Source organism: Bombina bombina, chromosome 4 (assembly GCF_027579735.1).
Source record: "Bombina bombina isolate aBomBom1 chromosome 4, aBomBom1.pri, whole genome shotgun sequence".
NCBI lineage: Eukaryota > Metazoa > Chordata > Amphibia > Anura > Bombinatoridae > Bombina > Bombina bombina.
This window is the reverse complement of record NC_069502.1, coordinates 1,144,836,999-1,144,855,740: the sequence shown is the minus strand read 5'-3', so window position 1 is coordinate 1,144,855,740 and position 18,742 is coordinate 1,144,836,999. Positions and strand designations below refer to the sequence as shown.

The 18,742-nt window shown below is 38.5% G+C and overlaps 1 protein-coding gene across 2 annotated transcripts in view; it reads left to right on the top strand.

Annotated features, from left to right (window-relative positions):
• The window catches only part of DUSP10 (dual specificity phosphatase 10), a 125,982-nt gene that overhangs the window by 12,339 nt on the left and 94,901 nt on the right, over nucleotides 1-18,742 (top strand). The window lies entirely within an intron of this gene.

Below are 18,742 nucleotides of genomic sequence, written 5' to 3'. Positions count from 1 at the left end.
GCTAGCTGAACACATGGTAAGTGCTGTATATGTGCAGCCACCAATTTGCAGCTAGTCCCCAGAAGTGCATTAGTGCTCATGGTATGCCTTTTTAACAAATAAAATTACATGCTCTATCTAATTATGATTTTACTATCCCTTGTAATTACATGTATGTTGTCTTGATATAGAATACCATATCTATCAAGTCTGCAATTGTTTTTTTAGTAGCCTAGTTCCAGCCACCAGTTGCATCATGTGGAGGAGCCATTCTAGCCTTAATTCTGGAGATGACAAGACTTGCCACAGTCATTGTGGTAGCATAGACTGAATTGTTTTACAATTATTATCTACTGGAGCCAATTAGAGAAATATATGTAGCAGGGTTAGCCATGCAGAGTCTGTGTACATTGCAATTTGCGAGAATGAGAAAATCCACAATTTTACATGAAAAGGGGGCAAACAATATTAAAAGTATATTGCAAAACTATTAAAGGGTCATGAACCCAAATTTTTTTCTTTCATGATTTAGAAAGAGCATGTAATTTTAAACAACTTTCTAATTTACTTCTGTTATCTAATTTTATTTATTCTCTTGATATCCTTTGCTGAAAAGCATATCTAGATAGGCTCAGTAGCAGCTGATTGGTGGCTGCACACAGATGCCTCGTGTGATTGGCTCATCCATGTACATTGCTATTTCTCCAACAAAGGATTTCTAAAGAATGAAGCAAATTAGATTTTAGAAGTAAATGGGAATATTGTTTAAAATTGTATTCTCTACCTGAATCATTAAAGAAACATTTTGGGTTTAGTGTCCCTTTAACTACACAACACCATTTTATATTAAAATCTCAAGGCGTTTACTGTCTTTTTAAAATGTTATAAGAAAAATGAAGCCAATGTAATGTTTACAATAAAACAAAATATTAAACTATTCTTGTAAAACACAATGTGACCACAGTGTGACCACAGATAAATTTGTCATTCCCAGTGCAGAAAATTGTATGTGTAACACTGTGACAGCCGTTTCCATTCACTGAAAGGATTATAGCAGCATTATTGGAAAGGAAACAGATTTAATTATTTTTCTATGTAAACATTCTCCTAGAACAGTAGAACATTTTGCACATTTCTTAGGAGGACACTGCAACCAAATACTTACTCCTCTTTTGCTACATTATGATCATAGAACCAATATAAAACGTTGCCTTCATCTTCTGAGCTCACAATATCAAAACATTTGCTCTTCTTTTTCTTATATATCAACAACACATCTTAAAAGGACACTAACCCCAAGTTTTTTTCTTTCATGATTCAGATAGAGCATGCAATTTTAAGCAGCGTTCTAATTTACTCCTATTACTCCTGGATAGTGCTAGCTGATTGGTGGGTACATTTAGCCACCAATCAGCAAGCGCTACCCAGGATCTGAACCAAATATGGGCCGTCTCCTATGCATTACATTCCTGCTTTTCAAATAAAGACAACAAGAGAATGAATAAAAATTGATAATAGGAGTAAATTAGAAAGTTACTTAAAATTGCTTGCTCTATCTGAATCCTGAAAAAAAAAAATAATTGGGTATAGTATCCCTTTAAAAGAGGTGCATGATAATTTAGAATGCATGTGCTGTTTAATGCTTTATTTATTTATTAACTCAAAAAATGTTGTTGCTTTTTTTATATAATGCCAGTTATTTTAAACAAATGTTATTTTTTCATTTTTGGTGTGTTTTCTGCAAGTACTTGTAATCCATATGAAGGCTTTTTTTCTATATTTAAGTGACAGTGCTCTTTCGTACGAGTCAGTTATGCAGCTGTAAGCTGAATTTGACTAAAATACCCTCTTTCTTTTTTTATATGTGGCTAAATTAGAGTCATTTTGTATATTCTGTAATTTCAATGAAAACAATTGCTGAATTAGTTTATTTGTGTAAAAATATATATATATATATATATATATATATATATATACATTGCAGCCCTTCATTTGAATCAATTGGAAATGTTAACATATTGGCATCACTAATGATGTAGCAAAATGATTCCTCTAAGGTAGTAGGTCAGTTAATGGTTAAAGCCAAGCAGCCCACCAGGAAATAGCTTGCATGACTTCTTTGTGAAATGCTGTTCCATTCATGATTCTCCTGACCAGTTTTTAACCTGATAAAGGGAAGCTCATCACAGAAAATATCGCCTTGTCGGCGAGCAGTTATTTACAGGTGTGGGAAAGCGTTCCTACAAAGACAATAGCTCGGGCTATACAGCCTCTGATTATTTTTCTATACTTGTGTCACCAAAGAACATTGCTCATATTATACAAGAATATAATTATTATATGAACTCTGATAAGGCTAGACAAATCATGGGTACCAGTGAGCCAATCCTATAGGTCTGCTTGCATTTTGATTTTACCTTATTCTATCTATAAACACCCAATCCTGGTTTATTAAAAAAAAAAAAAAAAGTGTATGATTTGCTCTTAAATATTCTTGCTGGCTCCTATATTGGAAATCAGTTTGTAAACCCCTAAGCTATGGAGTATGTATAGTCTGTATTATAAAATATGCACTATCAAAAAACAAAAGAGATTATGCTTGAATACCTTTCCACCTTTGCACTATATAATTGTGACACCCTACGCTATGGGATGTGCCGACACAGTTGTATACCGGATGTGCCGACACAGTTGTATACCGGATGTGCCGACACAGTTGTATACCGGATGTGCTGACACAGTTGTATACCGGATGTGCCGACACAGTTGTATACCGGATGTGCCGACACAGTTGTATACCGGATGTGCTGACACAGTTGTATACCGGATGTGCCGACACAGTTGTATACCGGATGTGCCGACACAGTTGTATACCTCTCAAAACTGAGATAGACAATCCTGTAGGACAGTTTTGGAGCACTGTTGTGGGAATTGCTTTCCAGACAGAGGACAGATATCCTGTCAGGGAATGCCATACATTTTGTATGTAGATAGAGGCAGATAAATAATGTAAGATAGGAAACTACAGAGCCAAATGAAAAATAAATAAATCAATTACTTATCCTTATGTCTGAAGTTGGACAGCCATGGTCTATAACAATAATTGTGAAAACCTATTTTATGTAAAGGGACTTCTTAATAGAATATCATAAAATGCTTAATAATAATAACAATAATGCCTTAAGTGAGATATATATACTGTATGTGTGTATATATATATATATATTTTGGGGTTTTATCCCCTTCCTCAGAGACAAAAAATATAATTATATTATATTTTTGTGTCTGAGGAAGGGGATAAAACCCTGAAACGTTACACTATTAAAATGGTGTTGATTTGAAAAATCCTGGAGAGTGCATCCTTTTGTTCTTGGAGATGTTTGTTACTTGGAAGCACCCTTTGTACTGACCATAGGAATAGTGCAGAAAGCTAAAGGTGCCCTTTTATTTGCCGGGTGTAAAAACAATTTTCCATTATGACCCAAACATGAACTAAGACTTTAAATGAAAAACAAAGTTATATATCTTTTCTAGTGCAGTGTCCGTGTTTATGCAGAATTGTAGGGCTGTTTTATTTTGGGACAAGTATTTTTGCTCTTTGCAGCTCAGTGTCATAATTTATTTCTGAGACAACTGATCCCCTGTTTAATGTTTGTAAACACTGGTTGCTAACCTGCTGGTCCAAGATTCAGACTCCATCCCCCAGCTGGTGCCACACATTCCATGTTTGGTGTGACTTGTCAAGCAGACTGCTCTATTGCTTTTTCAGTAGTGCAAGATCACATTGGGGAGAGATTAGTCAGAAGAGCTCAGAGCCACCGAGATTATATTACTGCCTCAGTTTTAGCTACCTTACAGCGGTAATTTGGGCATAATGCTCAGAGCACATAAAATAAAAAATTTGATGAAATAAATAAGGACCAGATCTGTCTGTATTACAATATGGATATTGATACAAATATGTTTATACGCTCATTCAAAGATACAAATGAAGAGCATTAAAGGAATATTTCAAGTAGTTTTATATATTCTTAGTTTAAAAACATTTATACACTGCTTTACAAAAGCACTGCATAAAAATAAATATTTTAGCAGCATTTAGAACCGTCATTTTGTTTAAATGGTTCTTCTCCTTAGAGCAGTCCAGGTAGAAACTGCTTGTAAATCCTTTTGAGTATGTGCATCCTGTTTCATTTGCATACAGTAAGAAAATCACTCTGCCAGGAACGAACAACAGCTCAGTAGCTTGTTCTATGACGAGTTACCACCTAGGAGCAGCCTCTTTTAGCCCAATTGTGCTTTTCACAGAGGATTTGTATTATGACCCTGGGGAAGTCTCCCTAAGGGTGATGGGGGAAACCAGACGTGAACTCCTTGCCCAATGAGCTTAGAGAGATATGGCTACTCCTTACTGATGAAGCCCAATGAAGGCTGAAATATCGTCTGTGGTGGACATGTTCCTTGTTCAGAGGAGAATTGCCTGGTATTTCGGGGGTTGGACTGACCTTACTTGGTGGGATCAGACTGATATACTTCAGGAAAGTTCTCCTTTGTGAAAAGCGCAATTGGGGTAAAAGAAGCTGCTCCCTCGTGTTAACCGGCCATAGAACAAGCTACTGAGCTGTTTGTTCCCGGTAGAGTGCTTCTCATTCTGTACGCATCCTGTTTTATATGCCATGGCAATTCACATGCTAGATTTAAATACGGTTGGGCAATCACTGTTAAGCATGGAGAAGGGTTCTTAGATTGAGCATATTGGGGTAGTGGAAAACAAACAATTTTTGGAGGTAAATTTAGGCGAGGTGCAGACAATATAAAAGGAATGTAAATGTAATTTATTTTCTTTATTAATATTTTTTATTTGTAAATTTCTAATTCTATTTCCTTGTACAATATTCCTGATGATTTAAAAGACGATCGCATCCTAAATTAGTAAGCACTCTGATGTTGCCTTTTAGGGAGTGTGTGGTTTTATTTAAAGTTTGCTTTGCAATGTTCCCTGTTGTTATCTTTATATAATAAGAAAGAAAAAAATACAGAGATGATATAGAAAATCTAAAGACAAATGCGGCCTTAACTCAAGCCTTGAACTACAAAAGTTAGTAGTTTTGCTCATGAAGGGAAAGTGCTTCACTATATTGGAATTAGCTGGCTTCTTGTATGTTAGTCTTGTTCCTACTTTGTTTTTATTCTGCATATGTCTAGATATATATTCTCAATTTTCTTATATCCAAATTTTAAAAAAATCAACCCCTTATACAGAGAGCCATATTTCAGTAGTAAACAAAGAGTTCTTTGACAACAAATTATCAGAACTCCCAATCATCAAAAACTTTTATTTAATAGTATTGTCCTGAATTGAGTGGTGTGTCTTGCTGTCCCTCCTTGATCTATTCAATTACTATTTATGTAATTTTGATTGTCTCCCAAGTTCAAACCCCACCTCAGAATATCCAAATCCCAACCCCAAACAGTCTAGACTTCATCCTTAATATTTGTTCTCTTCACTCCCTGGTCTGCTCAGACTTCTCATCTGGGATTCCCTGTATCACCCCTTTATGCCCACTGCTAGATTAAAAATAGTGTATGCTTGAACAAATGCATTGTTATTTTTTTTCATAGCTTTTCACATTTTGGTTTGGTGCACTAATCATTACATCAAACACTTTCAGTTCAGATATAAATTTTGAAAAGCTAATTTACTGTTTTGATTCATCTAAAAATGTTATACAAAATGATCTTCCTTAGAAACCTCAGAACACATATATCAAGCAAATAAATGTTTAAATGTTTTTTTTTATAGCTTTTACATTTCTAGTTCTGATCCATACATAAAAATATGATTCACAAATTTTTATTTCTGATACCGAGTTATGTTCAAACTCAACAGTCAACATAAAATCTTAACATACAAAAAAAATTAGCCTGGGGCTTTGTCGGGGTTTACAATTTGGGAGGAGAAAAAGTGTCAAAAGACTGTTTTTTAATGTAATGAGACATGCAGGGCTCCCAACCATAACACATCATGCAAGATGGTCACATTTTGGTATACTTGTCTCATTGGTCCACCTACCAAATGTTATGTCCTGTTTTAAACCACTTTAGCCATACAAACGTAATCATTTCCAACTATGGTCAGTTGCCTGGATTATTCAGCTCTCGCACAACCTTGATTATCCCCCACTGTCTCTGTCACAGTCCACCGACAGACTGACCTGACTTTGCCCATCTCTGGTAATGCATTAGAACATGTATGACATCACTAAATAAGGGTGAAGACAATAAATGTCCATTGCCTACCACTATATTGGGATCTGGCCGCATATACAATTAAACCTTTACTAGAAAAGTGATGAATTTTAAAATAATTTATAGTAGGTACACATCTATATTACAAAGTGCGTTGAATTAAAATTGAAGCGCACTGCAGTAAAAACATTTTATAAATTAAAGAAAGGATGGATTTATGGACTAACAGCTAAATGGGACTTTTGGGAATTACGGCAAATATTTTTACACTGCCATCAAATGCTTTGATTCACTCCTTCACTGCATTGGTGGCAGCCTTACTCTGAAAGGTTGTGATTTCGAATATTGTTTTTGTAGCGTTGTCATGATGATGAGGTCACCTTGGGTAGACAGCAACTTATCACCTAGAGTCTCTTGTTTTTTGATTTAGCTAATGTTAGATTCAAACATTAAAAAGCATGGTAGTTATGAAGTTTAACTACTCCATCAAATAATATTTTTTATTATAATAATTAAATATGTGGGTCAGAGGAGTTTAATTTGAAAATGTCCATGTTTTTTAATGTTTGATAGGGAACTGGCATTGAGAGTAGTTTTTGTTTTTGCCACTGACAGAGTTTTTAACCGACCACATTCTGCGGGGAAGTCAAGGTTTTGGAGCTCTTGTCTGTTTTGCCTCTTGCATCTATTTCACTTTGTTGTAAATGTCCCAGTTTCCAAAGTAAAACCAAGGACTACCCAATTTCCACCAATGACATACCTGACCCTGCCCATGAAACAAACCAACAACTATTAGTCTAAACTATCAATCTCCAATCCATTTAGTTGTCTGGTGCAGTACATTTTTCTGTTGCTCTTGGTAATAGGGTTTTCAATGTTAAGAGATAGGGAAAACTATACATTTTTGAACACTTAAAGGGACAGTCAAGTCAAAATAAACTTTTTTGATTCAGAAAGAGCATGCAGCTTTAAGACACTTTCCAATTTACTTCCATTATCAAATTTAGCACAGTATTTTTATATTAACATTTTCTGGGGAACAAGATCCTACTGAGCATGTGCACAAGCTCACAGGGTATAGGTATACTAATCTGTGATTGACTGATGTCTGTCACAGGATACAGGGGGCCGGAATATGGAAGAAAAAAAACATTTTTTACTGCTTATCTGAAATAATTCAGAGTACATATTAATAATTGTCTTTTCATTATGCACTTGTTAATTATGCAATTCTACTGCATTGAGTGGTCTTTTTAAGAACTCCAAAAATATTTTTACAATTTAGCTCATATTAGCCCCCAAACTGGTACCTCTCCAGGGAATATATTACCAACCACCCACTTTACTTTTTAAACAGCACAATATATATGTTGCTCCTCAATATGCTAAATGACTCATATGTTTCATATACTTTGAAATATACCATAAGCCACTGCCATAATGTAGATAATGAAGACTAATACAAATGACCAGACTATGGTCTAAGGAGCTCTTGTCCTATCTTTGCTAGAGTGAAATGCAGTTTGTGAGTAAATAAGTTATTCTATAAAAGTACAGTGTTGTACTAATATGCATTATGTATGTGCACACTGTCAGCCATGTCATCTCATGCAGAATTTCCTGTGATAAGAGGCAATACAGTTTTGGAATTCAGTTCAGGCTTTTACTTCTGTAAGTGTGAATGAATTATTGATTTTTTTTCCCTGCAAAGGGAATTGTAAGGACATCGTATACGACTGTGGTTTAAAGAAAAATACATCATAAACTATTTCATGGTAAAAATAAAATGCTTACAGAATATACTTGTCATGTTTGTTCAATCCATGTTTTCTTAAAAGCTTTCTGAATAGTTATAATGTTATTTTAATTGTATCTTGCACTATACATGTGTATATACATTCAGTCTTTTAGTGTTATACCCTTTACCCTGATGTTTATGTGTACATTTACAATAATCCTAAAATATACACTAGGGAACAAACTCTGAATCCATTACCATAATTAGCTTTTATTTCAGAATTTATGAAAAATTGCTTAAAGGGATAGGCTAGTCATAATTACATTTTCATGATTCAGCTAGAGCATGCACTTTTAAGCAACTTTCTAATTTACTCCTATTATCAATTTTTCTTCATTTTCTATCTTTATTTGAATTTAAGCTTAGGAGCCAGCACATTTTTGGCTCAGCACCTGGGTGGCGCCTGCTGATTGGTCGCTACATTTAGACACCAATCAGAAAGTTCTACCCAGGTGCTGAACCAAAAATGGGCCAGCTCCTATGCTTCCATTCTTGCTTTTTCAAATAAAGATACAAAGAGAACGAAGGAAAATTGATAATAGGAGTATCTGAATCATGAAAATTTAATTATGACTAGACTATTCCTTTAAGCAAATTAGTTTTTCATAAATTCTGAAATAAAAGCTAATTATGGTAATGGCTTCAGAGTTATTTTAGGATTATTGTAAATTTACACATATGACTTGACTATTCCTTTAACAAACTATACAATTTTGTTTCTCATACAAAGAATACATAATTTAACCAATACAAGAAAAAGGTTGGTTAGTCTGTAAATAGTAATTTTTTTCAAGATTTAGTATGGTCACTATTTTCCTTAATGACACATTCTAGCATTGATTCTACTTGTTGTTGCAGAATTGTACAATCCACATTATTCCTGCTCTGCTTTAGAGCATCCCAGAGAGTTTCTAAATATGTCAGTGTGTTTTTCATTTTAAAAATGTTTCTAAATGCTAATTAGGGTTGTGAATAGAATGGTACTTACTTGTCTTCTATTGTGAAATTTCTGTATTGTTTGGCCAATGCTAAATGTTTACTCTTTCTTTTTCTTTTTTTTAATTAAGTAGTTTATAGACAATTACTCTCCCATGAAGACCACACTTTTCCATTTATCTTTTGACTGTTCTTTGGCTTACTGGGTTAGGCATTCCTGGTTCAGCTGAGCTTGAATTGTAGCTATAGACACTGCTCTCTTCCATAATGATGTTACCTTAATATAATCGTCTTCTTATGGTGTGGTTTCTGTAGGTCTGCCTGGTCTTGCTTTGGATGAAAATGGTTTGGTTTTAGAAAATGATTTCAGTGTGGGTTGAACTTTCCCCTTTAGGAATATTCAACTTAGCTGCAATTTGAAAGTTTTTTCAGGAGAACAACATTTCCTTGTATATCTTAACTAAACTACTTTGACATAAATGCAAAAGGTATTTCAACTAGTGTGCCCATTTAAATTCTCTAACATGAGCCCTAGCAGTAGCACTAGCAGGACCATACTAATAGAATAAATGTAAGTTATTAATCACATGTTTGAAAACGTTTACACAAATGGTGCTTAAAGACATTATTTATTTATGTGAGGCAAGAGTAGAGTCTGGGAGCAGCCTAGCTGCCTCACCAACTCAAAACTTCCCCAGCTGCAACTGGTTATGAGTAAGTTGTTTTACAGCTATAGAAATATAATAATACAAATTTATAATTTTATGTCCCTTTAAGGGGACATGTAAGTCAGTAGTATGCTTGCGTGGTATAGTTCTGGATTCTGCAGGATGCTTTTTAATCCTGCCGGGGGCATTGGAAATCCACAAAACTAAAAAACAAATACATTGCAGGTGGGTTTTTTTTGCATTATGCATAAACATTTAATTTATTGTGAATGTATTATTTGTAATGTCCTTTTTAAAGGGACACTGCTTACAATAGAGTGGCATTTAAATATACATTATATAATGTTATTTAAAAGCTGTTTAAAATTCATTTCTAATCAAAACTAGCTGGTAAAGACAATTGTCTCTGTCTTAGTGGTTGATAGAGCATTCAATTTAAATTTTATTTCAGTTATCAAATTTACTTTGTACCTCTTGGTATCCTTTATTGAAAAGCATACATAGGTAGGCTCAGGATCAGCAATGCACTTCTGGGAGCTAGCTGCTGATTGGTGAATATACTTATGCCTCTTGTTGTTGGCTCACCAGATGCATTTAGCTAGTTCCCAGTAGCCCATTACTGCTGGAGCTGTGTCACATACACAATTTATGCAAGCAATAGTAAAATGCTTCAACACAGAGCATTTTTTAATTAATACTTTTTGTTCCTTTAACTTACTCTATTTCTTTTTTTAAATATAGGTCTTTATTATTATTTGTCACAGCAAGTTTTAAATGGCAAACATGCAGCAGACTAGGGTGACTTTTTTCATGTGTAACCTACATGCAGCCTACGGAGGTGACTTTTTCATGTTTAATCTACATGCAGAGACTAGGGTGACTCTCATATTTAAACTACATGCAGAAACTAGGGTGACTCTTTCATGTTTAACCGACATGCAGCAGACTAGGGGGGACTTATGTGTAACCTACATGCAGCAGAACAGGGTGACTCATGTTTAACCTACATGCAGCAGACTAGGGCGACTCTCATATTTAACCTACATGCAGCAGACTACGGGGACTCTCATATTTAAACTACATGCAGCAGACTAGGGGGACTCTCATATTTAAACTACATGCAGCAGACTAGGGTGACTCTTTCATGTTTAAACTACATGCAGCAGACTAGTGTCACTCATGTTTAATCTACATGCAGCAGACTAGGGTCACTCATGTTTAACCTAAATGCAGCAGACTAGGGTCACTCCTGTTTAACCTACATGCAGCAGACTAGAATGACTCTTTCATGTTTAAACTACATGCAGCAGACTAGGGTCACTCATGTTTAAACTACATGCAGCAGACTAGGGTCACTCATGTTTAACCTACATGCAGCAGACTAGAATGACTCTTTCATGTTTAAACTACATGCAGCAGACTAGGGTCACTCATGTTTAACCTACATGCAGCAGACTAGAGGGACTCTCATATTTAAACTAAACTACATGCAGCAGACTAGGGTGACTCTTTCATGTTTAAACTACATGCAGCAGACTAGGGTCACTCATGTTTAACCTACATGCAGCAGACTAGAATGACTCTTTTGTGTTTAAACTACATGCAGCAGACTAGGGTCACTCATGTTTAACCTACATGCAGCAGACTAGGGGGACTCTCATATTTAACCTACATGCAGCAGACTACGGGGACTCTCATATTTAAACTACATGCAGCAGACTAGGGGGACTCTCATATTTAAACTACATGCAGCAGACTAGGGTGACTCTTTCATGTTTAAACTACATGCAGCAGACTAGTGTCACTCATGTTTAATCTACATGCAGCAGACTAGGGTCACTCATGTTTAACCTAAATGCAGCAGACTAGGGTCACTCCTGTTTAACCTACATGCAGCAGACTAGAATGACTCTTTCATGTTTAAACTGCATGCAGCAGACTAGGGTCACTCATGTTTAAACTACATGCAGCAGACTAGGGTCACTCATGTTTAACCTACATGCAGCAGACTAGAATGACTCTTTCATGTTTAAACTACATGCAGCAGACTAGGGTCACTCATGTTTAACCTACATGCAGCAGACTAGAGGGACTCTCATATTTAAACTAAACTACATGCAGCAGACTAGGGTGACTCTTTCATGTTTAAACTACATGCAGCAGACTAGGGTCACTCATGTTTAACCTACATGCAGCAGACTAGAATGACTCTTTTGTGTTTAAACTACATGCAGCAGACTAGGGTCACTCATGTTTAACCTACATGCAGCAGACTAGGGGGACTCTCATATTTAAACTACATGCAGCAGACTAGGGTGACTCTTTCATGTTTAAACTACATGCAGCAGACTAGGGTGACTCTTTCATGTTTAATCTACATGCAGCAGACTAGGGTCACTCATGTTTAACCTACATGCAGCAGACTAGGGGGACTCTCATATTTAAACTACATGCAGCAGACTAGGGTGACTCTTTCATGTTTAAACTACATGTAGCAGACTAGGGTCACTCATGTTTAATCTACATGCAGCAGACTAGGGTCACTCATGTTTAACCTACATGCAGCAGACTAGAATGACTCATGTTTAACCTACATGCAGCAGACTAGGGGGACTCTCATATTTAAACTACATGCAGCAGACTAGGGTGACTCTTTCATGTTTAAACTACATGCAGCAGACTAGGGTCACTCATGTTTAATCTACATGCAGCAGACTAGGGTCACTCATGTTTAATCTACATGCAGCAGACTAGGGTCACTCATGTTTAACCTACATGCAGCAGACTAGAATGACTCATGTTTAAACTACATGCAGCAGACTAGGGTCACATGTTTAATCTACATGCAGCAGACTAGGGGGACTCTCATATTTAAACTACATGCAGCAGACTAGGGTGACTCTTTCATGTTTAAACTACATGCAGCAGACTAGGGTGAATCTTTCATTTTTAACTTACATGCAGCAGACTAGGGTCACACATGTTTAACCTACATGCAGCAGACTAGGGGAACTCATGTTTAAACTACATGCAGCAGACTAGGGGGACTCTCATATTTAAACTACATGCAGCAGACTAGGGTCACTCATGTTTAATCTACATGCAGCAGACTAGGGTCACTCATGTTTAATCTACATGCAGCAGACTAGGGTCACTCATGTTTAACCTACATGCAGCAGACTAGAATGACTCATGTTTAACCTACATGCAGCAGACTAGGGGGACTCTCATATTTAAACTACATGCAGCAGACTAGGGTGACTCTTTTTCATGTTTAAACTACATGCAGCAGACTAGGGTGACTCTTTTTCATGTTTAAACTACATGCAGCAGACTAGGGTCACTCATGTTTAATCTACATGCAGCAGACTAGGGTCACTCATGTTTAATCTACATGCAGCAGACTAGGGTCACTCATGTTTAACCTACATACAGCAGACTAGAATGACTCATGTTTAAACTACATGCAGCAGACTAGGGTCACATGTTTAATCTACATGCAGCAGACTAGGGGGACTCTCATATTTAAACTACATGCAGCAGACTAGGGTGACTCTTTCATGTTTAATCTACATGCAGCAGACTAGGGGGACTCTCATATTTAAACTACATGCAGCAGACTAGGGTGACTCTTTCATGTTTAAACTACATGCAGCAGACTAGGGTGACTCTTTCATGTTTAAACTACATGCAGCAGACTAGGGTGAATCTTTCATGTTTAACTTACATGCAGCAGACTAGGGTCACACATGTTTAACCTACATGCAGCAGACTAGGGGAACTCATGTTTAAACTACATGCAGCAGACTAGGGGGACTCTCATATTTAAACTACATGCAGCAGACTAGGGTGACTCTTTCATGTTTAATCTACATGCAGCAGACTAGGGTCACTCATGTTTAACCTACATGCAGCAGACTAGGGTGACTCTTTCATGTTTAATCTACATGCAGCAGACTAGGGTCACTCGTGTTTAACCTACATGCAGCAGACTAGGGTGACTCTTTCATGTTTAAACTACATGCAGCAGACTAGGGTGACTCTTTCATGTTTAAACTACATGCAGCAGACTAGGGTCACTCATGTTTAACCTACATGCAGCAGACTAGGGGGCCTTTTTCATATGTAGCCTACATGCAGCAGACTAGGGTGACTTTCTCTTGTTAAGTGTGTTCAGTCCACGGGTCATCCATTACTTATGGGATATATTCTCCTTCCCAACAGGAAGTTGCAAGAGGATCACCCAAGCAGAGCTGCTATATAGCTCCTCCCCTCACATGTCATATCCAGTCATTCTCTTGCAACCCTCAACAAAGAAGGAGGTCGCGGGAGGAGTTGGAGTTTTTACTTAATTATTCTTCAATCAAAAGTTTGTTATTTTAAATGGCACCGGAGTGTGCTGTTTTTCTATCTCAGGCAGTATTTGGAAGAAGAAACTGCCTGCGTTTTCTATGATCTTAGCAGGCGTAACTAAGATCCACTGGCTGTTCTCGACATTCTGAGGAGTGGGGTAACTTCATAACATGGGAATAGCATGCGGGGTCCCCCGCAAATGAGGTATGTGCAGTACAATATTTTCTGGGAATGGAATTGACTAAGAAAACACTGCTGTTACCCGTATGATGTAAGTACAGCCTTAAATGCAGTAGTAGTGACTGGTATCAGGCTGATAAATGTATGCACAGTAGAGTTATTTTCTAGGGACTAGAATTTGACTGGGAATATACTGTTAATACTGAAATAATGCTTAAGCCTTATCTGCAGTGGAAGCGACTGGTAGCAGGCTTAGTGATAACTTTGCATGACATTAAAAGAAGTTTGTTTTTAAAACGTTTACTGGCATGTTATTCGTTTTGTGAGGTACTTTGGTGATAAATCCTTTTGGGCATGAATTTTTTTCCACATGGCTAACGTATATTTCTACATAGAAACCGTTATATCAGGTCTCCCACGGTTGTAAATGAGTGGGAGGGGCCTTTTTTTAGCGCCTTGTTGCGCAGTTAAAATTCTAGCACAGTCTTCCTGCTTCTTCCTCCTTGATCCAGGACGTCTCTAGAGAGCTCAGGGGTCTTCAAAATTCGTTTTTGAGGGAGGTAATCAGTCACAGCAGACCTATGACAGTGTGTTTGACTGTGATAAAAACGTTAAATCTTAATTTGATATCCGTTTTTTTGGGTACTGAGGGGTTAATCATCCTTTTGCTAATGGGTGCAATCCTTTGCTAATTAATATATTTAAAGAATGGTTGACTATAACTGAATTAGTTCTTTGTTATTCAACTGTGTTTAAAAAAAAAAAAAAAAAAAAGCGCTGCAGCGTTTTTTATATTGCTTGTAAACTTATTGAAAGTAATTTCCAAGCTTGCTAGCTTCATTGCTAGTCTGTTTAAACATGTCTGATACAGAGGAATCTGCTTGTTCATTATGTTTAAAAGCCGATGTGGAGCCCAATAGAAATATGTGTACCAATTGTATTGATATTACTTTGAATAAAAGTCAATCTGTACCGATAAAGAAATTATCACCAGACAACGAGGGGGAAGTTATGCCGTCTAACTCTCCTCACGTGTCAGTACCTTCGTCTCCCGCTCGGAAGGTGCGTGAGATTGAGGCGCCAAGTACATCAAGGCCCTTACAAATCACTTTACATGATATGGCTAATGTTATGAAAGAAGTATTATACAATATGCCCGAGTTAAGAGGCAAGCGCGACCGCTCTGGGTTAAGGACAGAGCGCGCCGATGACACGAGAGCCATGTCTGATACTGCGTCACAATTTGCAGAACATGAGGACGGAGAGCTTCATTCTGTGGGTGACGGTTCTGATTCGGGGAGACCGGATTCAGAAATTTCAAATTTTAAATTTAAGCTTGAAAACCTCCGCGTGTTGCTAGGGGAGGTGTTAGCGGCTCTGAATGATTGTGACACGGTGGCAATCCCAGAGAAATTATGTAGGCTGGATAAATACTATGCGGTACCGGTGTGTACTGACGTTTTTCCTATACCAAAGAGGCTTACAGAGATTATTAGCAAGGAGTGGGATAGACCCGGTGTGCCTTTTTCCCCTCCTCCGATATTTAGAAAAATGTTCCCTATAGACGCCACCACACGAGACTTATGGCAGACGGTCCCTAAGGTGGAGGGAGCAGTTTCTACTTTAGCCAAGCGTACCACTATCCCAGTGGAGGATAGCTGTGCTTTCTCAGATCCAATGGATAAAAAATTAGAGGGTTACCTTAAGAAAATGTTTGTTCAACAAGATTTTATATTACAGCCTCTTGCATGCATTGCGCCTGTCACTGCTGCAGCGGCATTCTGGTTTGAGTCTCTGGAAGAGGCGATTCGCACAGCACCATTGGATGAGTCTTTGAGCAAGCTTAGAACCCTTAAGCTGGCTAATGCGTTTGTTTCGGATGCCTTAGTGCATTTAACCAAACTTACGGCTAAGAATTCCGGATTCGCCATACAGGCGCGCAGAGCGCTATGGCTTAAATCCTGGTCAGCAGATGTAACTTCTAAGTCTAAACTACTGAACATTCTTTTCAAAGGGCAGACCTTATTCGGGCCCGGATTGAAGGAAATTATTGCTGACATTACTGGAGGTAAGGGCCACACCCTTCCTCAGGACAGGGCCAAATCAAAGGCCAAACAGTCTAATTTTTGTGCCTTTCGTACTTTCAAGGCAGGAGCAGCATCAACTTCCTCCGCTCCAAAACAGGAAGGAACTACTGCTCGTTACAGACGGGGTTGGAAAGGCCGCCAGTCATGGAACAAGGGCAAGCAGGCCAGAAAGCCTACTTCCGCCCCTAAGACAGCATGAAGCCAGGGCCCCCTTTCCGGAGACGGATCTAGTGGGGGGCAGACTTTCTCTCTTCGCCCAGGCTTGGGCAAGAGATGTACAGGATCCCTGGACGTTGGAGATTATATCTCAGGGATACCTTCTGGATTTCAAAACTTCTCCTCCACAAGGGAGGTTCCATCTGTCAAGATTATCAACAAACCTAGTAAAGAAAGAGGCATTTCTACAATGTGTACAAGACCTCTTAGTGATGGGAGTGATCCACCCAGTTCCGCGAATGGAACAGGGGCAAGGGTTTTATTCAAATCTGTTTGTGGTTCCCAAAAAAGAGGGAACCTTCAGACCAATTTTAGACTTAAAGATCTTAAACAAATTCCTAAGGGTTCCATCGTTCAAGATGGAAACCATTCGGACCATCCTACCCATGATCCAAGAGGGTCAATATATGACCACAGTGGACGTAAAGGATGCCTACCTTCACATACCGATTCACAGAAATCATTATCGGTACCTAAGGTTTGCCTTTCTAGACAGGCATTACCAGTTTGTAGCTCTTCCCTTCGGGTTGGCTACGGCCCCGAGAATTTTTACAAAGGTTCTGGGCTCACTTCTGGCGGTACTAAGACCACGAGGCATAGCGGTGGCTCCGTACCTAGACGACATTCTGATACAAGCGTCAAGTTTTCAAAATGCAAAGTCTCATACAGAGATAGTTCTAGCATTTCTGAGGTTGCATGGGTGGAAAGTGAACGTGGAAAAGAGTTCTCTGTTACCACTCACAAGGGTCCCTTTTCTAGGGACTCTTATAGATTCTGTAGAGATGAAGATTTACCTGACGGAGTCCAGGTTATTAAAGATTCTCAATGCTTGCCGTGTCCTTCACTCCATTCCAAGCCCATCAGTAGCTCAGTGCATGGAAGTAATCGGCTTAATGGTCGCGGCAATGGACATAGTGCCATTTGCGCGCCTACATCTCAGACCGCTGCAACTATGCATGCTAAGTCAATGGAACGGGGATTACTCAGATCTGTCCCCTCTGCTAAATCTGGACCAGAAGACCAGAGATTCTCTTGCCACCTGTCAGCGATCTACATCCCAGGCGTGGAGAACTGGGAGGCGGATTTTCTAAGTCGCCAGACTTTTGATCCGGGGGAGTGGGAACTTCACCCGGAGGTATTTGCTCAACTGATTCATCGTTGGGGCAAACCGGATCTGGATCTCATGGCATCTCGCCAGAACACCAAGCTTCCTTGTTACGGATCCAGGTCCAGGGACCCGGGTGCGGTGCTGGTAGATGCACTAGCAGCCCCTTGGGTTTTCAACATAGCTTATTTGTTTCCACCTTTTCCGTTGCTACCTCGACTGATTGCCAGGATCAAACAGGAGAGAGCATCTGTGATTCTGATAGCGCCTGCGTGGCCACGCAGGACCTGGTATGCAGACCTAGTGGACATGTCGTCCTGTCCACCGTGGTCTCTACCCCTGAGGCAGGACCTTCTAATTCAGGGTCCTTTCAACCATCCAAACCTAATTTCTCTGAGGCTGACTGCTTGGAAATTGAACGCTTGATTCTATCAAAGCGTGGGTTTTCGGATTCAGTTATTGATACATTAATACAGGCTCGGAAACCTGTTACCAGAAAAATTTACCATAAAATATGGCGTAAATATTTATATTGGTGTGAATCCAAGAGTTACTCATGGAGTAGGGTTAGGATTCCTAGGATATTGTCCTTTCTACAAGAGGGTTTAGAAAAGGGCTTATCCGCTAGTTCACTAAAGGGACAGATTTCTGCTCTGTCTATTCTTTTACACAAGCGTCTGGCAGAGAATCCAGACGTCCAGGCCTTTTGTCAGGCTTTGACTAGAATTAAGCCTGTGTTTAAAACTGTTGCTCCTCCTTGGAGCTTAAACTTGGTTCTTAAAGTTCTTCAGGGTGTTCCGTTTGAACCCCTTCATTCCATTGATATTAAACTTTTATCTTGAAAAGTTCTGTTTTTGATGGCTATTTCCTCGGCTCGAAGAGTCTCTGAGTTATCTGCCTTACATTGCGATTCCCCTTATCTGATCTTTCATTCAGACAAGGTAGTCCTGCGTACTAAACCTGGGTTTTTACCTAAGGTTGTTTCTAACAGGAATATCAATCAAGAGATTGTTGTTCCATCATTATGTCCTAATCCTTCTTCAAAGAAGGAACGTCTTTTGCATAATCTAGACGTGGTCCGTGCCCTGAAGTTCTACTTACAGGCAACTAAAGATTTTCGGCAAACTTCTTCTCTGTTTGTCGTTTACTCTGGACAGAGGAGAGGTCAAAA